Raw genomic sequence first — 6,945 nt, 5'->3', positions numbered from 1 at the left:
AACCTCTTTGACCTCAGCAGCAGCAACTTCTTCCTAGGAACATCGCCAAAGGCAAGGGAAGCAAGGGCAAGAATGAACTATTGGGATTTTATCAGATCAAAAAGCTTTTGCACAGCAAAGGAAACAGTTAACAAAGCCAAAAGATGACTGTCAGAAGTTATCTGGGAGAAGATCTTTGCAAATGACATACCAGATAAAGGGCCAGTATCTATCCAAAATCTATAAAGAGCTTATCAAACTCAACACCCTAAGAACAAATAATCCAATGAAGAAATGGGCAGAGGACATGAACAGACATTTCTGCAAAGAATACATCCAAATGGCCAACAGACACATGAAAAAATGCTCCACATCACTCGGCATCAGGGAAATACAAATCAAAACCAGAATGAGATACCACCTCACACCTTTCAGAATGGCTAAAATGAACAAGTCAGTCAATGACAGATGCTGGCGAGGATGTGGAGAAAGGGCAACCCTCCTACACTGTACGTGGGAATGCAAGCTGGTGCAACCACTCTGGAAAACAGCGTGGAGGTGCCTCTAAAAGCTGAAAATAGAACTAGCCTATGACCCAGTGATTGTCGTACTGGGTATATACCCTCAAGATACAAACGTGGCATTCTGAAGGGGCACATGCACCCAAATGTTTATAGCAGCAATGTCCACAATAGGTAAACTATGGAAAGAACCTAAATGTCCTTCAAAAGATGAATCAATAAATAAGATGTGGAATATGTGTACAATGGGATACTATGCAGCCATCAAAAGAAATGAAATCCTGCTATTTGTGATGACGTGGATGGAACTAGAGGGTATTATGCTTGGCGAAATAAATCAATCTGACAACTATCATATGATCTCCCTGATATGATGAAGTGGAGATGCAACATAGGCGGTTTCGGGCGTAGGAAAAGAAAAATAAAAGACGATGGGATTGGGATGGAGACAAACCATAAAAGACTGAATCTCACCAAACAGACTGAGGGTTGCTGGGGGGAGGTGTGTTGGGAGAGGATGGTGGGGGTATGGACATTGGGGAGGGCAGGTGTTATGGTGAGTGATGGTGAGTGCTGTGAAATGTGTAAACCTGGTGATTCACAGACCTGTACCCCTAGGGATAAAAACACATTATATGTTTATAAAAAAATAAAAAAAATAATTTAAAAAATCCATTAAAGAAAAAACACATATTGCAAGCCCAGAGCTAATCTCATATTCAATCAAAAAAGTTTGAAAGTTTTCCCCTTAAAGATCAGAAAAAAGACAAGTGTGTCCACTTTCACTACTCTCATTTGACATAGTGCTGGATGTCCTAGCCAGAGAAAAAGGAACACAAAGAAATAAAAGACTCAAAAAAAAAAAAAAAGGAAGAAGTAAAATTTTCTTTTTTTTGGATAACATGAACTTACATGTAAAAGAATCCTAAAAAATTCACAAAAAATTTTGAATTAACAAATTTAGTAAAGCTACCAAATACAAGATCAATATATCAAAGACAAGAATTTTGTTTTGTTTCATTTTTTTTTTTTAATATGGAATGCTTCCCAGTTTTTCATGTCATCCTTGTTCAGTGATCAAGCTAATCTTCTCTGCATCATTCCAATTTTAGTATATGTGCTGCCAAAGTAAGCACAAGACAGGAGCATTTTAACAATCTAATGATGAACTGTCTGAAAAAATAAAGAGAACAATCTAATTCACAATAGCATCAAAACTAATAAAATACTTAGGAAAAGATTTAACTAAGAAGATGAAAGATCTGTACCCCATAAACTATGACATTGATAAAGAAATTGAAGGAGACATAAATGGAAAGATAGCTCATATTCATGAGTGGTAAGAATTAACATTGTTAAAATGTCCATACTACCGAAAACCATCTGTAAATTCAATTCCTATCAAAAATCCAATGTTAGGGGCGCCTGGGTGGCTCAGTGGGTTAAGCCGCTGCCTTCGGCTCAGGTCATGATCCCAGGGTCCTGGGATCGAGCCCTGCATCAGGCTCTCTGCTCAGCAGGAAGCTGCTACCTCTTCTCTCTCTGCCTGCCTCTCTGCCTGCTTGTCATCTCTCTCTCTGTGAAATAAATAAATAAATAATCTTTTAAAAAATCCAATATTGTGTTTTTACAGAAGTAAGTAAAGAATCCTAAAATTCATATGAGACCATAAAAGACAACAAATAATTAAAGCCGTTCTGAGAAAGAATGAAGAAGCGAAATTACACTCTTGATTTGAAACTATACTACAAAGCCCTCATGCTCAAAACAATAAAGTATACTGGCATAAAAACAGACCCATAAACAAGTAGAACAGAATTGAGAGTCCAGAAATAAATCCTTTCATTCAGTCACCTAATATTTGACAGGGGCCAACATATATAATGGGTAAAGATAGTCTGTTCAATAAATGATATTTAAAACTGAATAGTCACATAAACCAGCATGAAGCTGGAACCTTATATTACTCATAAATCTTAACTTGAAATAGATTAAAGACTTAAATGTGATGCATGAAACTAAATTTCCTAAAGGAAAACATAGGAAAAATTCTCCTTGACATTGGTCTTGCCAATAGTTTTTTGGATACCAGACCAAAAACACAAGCAAAAGAAGCAAAAATAAATAAATGGTATTACATTAAACTAAAGTTTCTGCATTGCCAAAAAAAACAAAAGAGAGAGAAAGAATGAAAACACAATCCACAGAATGGAAGAAAATACTTACAAATCTTATATCTGAAAGAGGTTAATAACCAACAGATACAAATAGAAAATAATATATAATTAAAAAAATAGCAAAAGAATCTCAATAGACTTTTTTTTTTCAAAAAAGTTATATAAATGACCAACAGGAGCATTAAAAAGTGCTCAACGTAAAAACTCAGGGCAAAGTCATTATGTTGTTGTTGTTGTTGTTTTCCTCTGAAAAACACAGCAAAATATTACTACCTATTAGAATATATACTACCAAAAAATTAAAACTAACAAATTTTGGTAAATATTGGGTAAAATGCGGAACTTATGCACTGTGATAGGGATATAAAATTGTATGGATAACAGTATGGAGATTATTCATATTATTAAAAGTAAAATTACCATATGATTCAGTAATCCCACCTCTAGGTATATATCTAAAGGAAACGAAGTCACTATTCGAAGACATATCTACACTCTTATGTTCATTATAAAATTATTAACTCTAAGCAAGAGATGGAAATAACTTCAGTATCCATTAATGGATGAATGAATAAAAAAGTATGGTAAATATATACTATGGAATACTACTTAGCCATGAAAAATTAAGAAATACTGCCATTTACAACAGCATGGATGGATCTTGAAGGTATTATACTAATTGAAATATTTCAAAGATTTTATATATTTTTTAAATTTATGTATTATGATATCCCTTACATACAGAATCTGAAGGAAAAGCAAACTAATGGAAACTTAGAGTTGAGTTGACAAGAGGTGAACCTGGGGTGGAATAAGGTGGTCAAAGGGTACAAACTTGCAACTATAATATGAAAAAGTTCTGCGGATCTAATGTACAGCATGATGATCATAGTTAATAATATATACATACTTTTTTATTGTGCTTCCCTTTATTAAACTTTGTATATATCACATTCTTACAAGTTGAAAGTTTATAGCAATCTTGTATAAAATAGGTCTGCTGCCACCATTTTTCTAAACATTTGTTCATTTTGTGTCTCTCTGTCACATGTTGGTAATTCTTGCAATATTTCAAGTTTTTTCATTATTATTGTATTTGTTATGGTGATCTGTGATCAGTAATTATGACCCACTGAAATCTCAGAACTAGTTTACTTAAGGTATATACATTGTTTTCCCTTAAAGACATAATGCTTTTGAACAGTACAGTATAGTGTTTATTTTTTATATGCACTGGGAAACATAATTTTTTATTTGCACTGGGAAACCAAAAAAAAAAAATAATAATGATTTGACTTAGTTTATTGAGATAATCACTTTATTGAGTCGGTCTGGAACAAATCCCACAAGACCTCTCTATTTCATCTCTACTGTACTATATACATAAAAGTTGCTAAGAGAGTAGATCTTAAAATTCCTTACCATACATGCATAAAAAACAGTGGCAACTATATGAGATAATAGATGTATTAACATTTTTATGTAGATTATATTGCAATACAGATGTATGCCAATTTATCAAATGGTACAAAATTTACACAATGTTAAAAGTTTGCAGTGTTGTAAGAAATCATTTCTTAAATTTACAAATTATAATATGTCAATTATTTTTCAATAAAGCTGGAAATAACTTTTTGTAGAATTAATCTATTTTTCAAAAAAGGAAGTAAGGAAGTAGAAACTGCAACTAACTCTGAAATAATGAAATACAAAATCCATTTTAGTTATATACACTGTGACAAACACTATTAGTTAGTTTACAATGAAGGAATACTTATGAAGCATGAAGGATGGTCTATAAATAAGGCTGAAAGAGCTCAGTTTTAAGGTATAAATTTAAAATCTTCTTTTGAAATACTAAACGGACCACCCAGTTTTCCAAACATAAATGTCTTAACTGCATGAATTTATTTCATACAACTCTATAAACTAGGTTCATAAGAAAGCAGCATGCAAATTTTGAATAAGACAGACTTGCTTAAGTTTCTTTATGTTCAACAGTAAAGGACACTTCCCTAAAAATAAATAGAAGAAAAATCAGCACATTTATTATGATAATTATTATTCATAATGAGATTCGTATTGAATTAAGGAATATATATCCTCAGAGGGGGTAAAGTAAAATGAAATTTATTTTGGTAAATGTGTCTATAATTAGTCAATACAATGCCTCAATATAAATGAATATTTGCATTTTGAACAATTTAATTACTATTATTAGAATTACTATAAGTATAAAAATAGCTATCATTTTAGCATGGAATAAGAGACTCTCATGCTCCATGCTTCATTACATCCACACAACAACTCTGCATAATAAGTATTATCATCACCATTTCAGGGGTGAAAAAACTGAGGCTAACACATTTAGATAACTGGTTTATGATTACATGGCTGATAAAGATGCATCACACTAATTTAGGCTTTATGATTTCAGAATTGTACTCTTTCCACTGCACATTATATTACTCTGTAAATACTTGGCTTGTTTTCATTTAGCTCTTTAATTTTATTCATGTGGCGATGGCTTAAAGCTTCATTTAAAGGAAGCGTAAAAAATTCATTTAGCCAAAAGCTCCCAAGAATTAAAAATGTCATGGATCTAATGTAGACATGGATATCATTAGTTAATGGGTAACTATATATTTTCCACTCTAGTGAGATAACAATCAGAGTATTTTTCTAAGTTATAGTCTCTGAGTGTTCAAAAGGACTTTGTTAAAATAGAAATATTTAGACAAAGGTGATCAAAAGTCTGGATCAGGTCACTTTAAGATAAATATTAGAAAACTGAGGAAACAAATGGAGATTCGAACACTGAGCTGTGACATAATGAATGGTATAAAGTATTTAATAGAGCATAGAAAAGCCCTTTAAAGCATGGTCTTAGCCTAGCATTGCAGCTTCTGGGATATCTCTCTATCATCTATCTATCTATCTATCTATCTAGATATAAATTTGAAAACTTTTTTAGACAGGAGGAGATGAGGTGGGCAGGGCCTGTGCTCCTCTCTTAGGAAGAAGTCTGGGCAGAAAGCATGACTTTCCTGAGCCTCTGGGCCCAAGGAGAGGCGAACATGGCACCCATGAAAGCAAGGCCCAAGAGGCACCAGCTCTCCCGAAGCTCTTCTTCCCTGACGCGACAGAAGCCTTGCTGAGGAAGCAGCAGAGAAGTGCTGCTCGCTCCAAGCCAAAGCCTCTGCGAAAGCACAGCATTCGCTGAGAAATGTTCTGCGGGCTGCTGCTGCTTGCCTGAGCCCAGTCTCGCGGTGGGAGAAACCCGCACACAGCGAAAGCCTCTTTGCCTGGGCATCTCCCCTGGGAAAGCACAGCGTTCCTTGGGAAATCAGAGTTGGATTTGGGGATGCTGCTGCTGCTTGCCTTTGCTAGTCTCCGCAGCTTGGTGGAAGATACCCGCACGGAGCAAATACCCTTTTCCCTAGCATCCCCTCTGCCTGAGAGAGAAGCCACGTGTGGGGAAGGCGCAGCATGCCGACCCCGGAGAATAGAAGGAGCCCTTGGCCTTGGGGTCGGGAAACACTCCGGAAGCAGGATAGCCTGCCGTGGCACGAACAGCAGGCCGGTGGCAAGACAAGTGTCACCCGCTCCCTGTGCGGACAGATGGAAGCCTGGCTGCTAAGGAGACATGAGGGGACGACTAGGGCAGGGGCATGTGCTCCACTCTGAGGAAGGAGTCTGGGCAGAAGGCAGGCCTGTCCTGTGCCTCTGGTCCCAACGGGACAGCATCTCCTTGGCCACCTGTCCCAAGGGCAGACGTGGGCTTGCCACCAGGTGCCATACCCGGAACTCGCAGAAACAGGCCCATGGAGAAACGGGCAGTCAGATGCCTTCTTCCACCAAGATGTGGCAGGGAATTGGGTGGCAGGGCGTGTGCCAGGGAAGGAGTGGAGACAGTCCCCCACAGTTCCCCATCGCAGTGCACGGGTCGTGTGCAGTGATCCTGTCGTCTTCTCTCCCCTGTGGTGAAGGACTGGCCTGGACCCCGAGTCTGCCTGAGCACCGGACAAAAGGCTCCTACCCCAGGAGATAGTAATAGGCATAGAGTGCCATGCTAGGACACACACGCAGCTGCAGGGTTGTGACTGTGTCTGCTTAGTTCGGCTTAGCAAGGTGAACCCCGGGCGTGAACTTGGAGCCCGGGAAAGCAAGTCCCAAGAGGCACCAGCTCTCCCGCGGCTCTTCCTCCGTGCTGCGACAGAGCAAAAACCCAAATTCTTGCTGAGGAAGCAGCAGTGAAGTGCGGTTCA

At 37.5% G+C, this 6,945-nt stretch overlaps 1 non-coding gene across 1 annotated transcript; it reads right to left on the bottom strand.

The window, feature by feature from the left end:
* Window positions 1-1,529: 1,529 nt before the first annotated feature.
* LOC131830942 (U6 spliceosomal RNA) lies at window positions 1,530-1,636 on the bottom strand. Its single transcript, XR_009353474.1, has one exon. It is a non-coding gene; the product is annotated as a U6 spliceosomal RNA (small nuclear RNA).
* Window positions 1,637-6,945: the final 5,309 nt, after the last annotated feature.

Source organism: Mustela lutreola, chromosome 4, assembly GCF_030435805.1.
Source record: "Mustela lutreola isolate mMusLut2 chromosome 4, mMusLut2.pri, whole genome shotgun sequence".
Classification (NCBI taxonomy): Eukaryota; Metazoa; Chordata; class Mammalia; order Carnivora; family Mustelidae; genus Mustela; species Mustela lutreola.
Note: the sequence above shows the minus strand (reverse complement) of the source record. Positions and strands in the feature narration are given on the sequence as shown.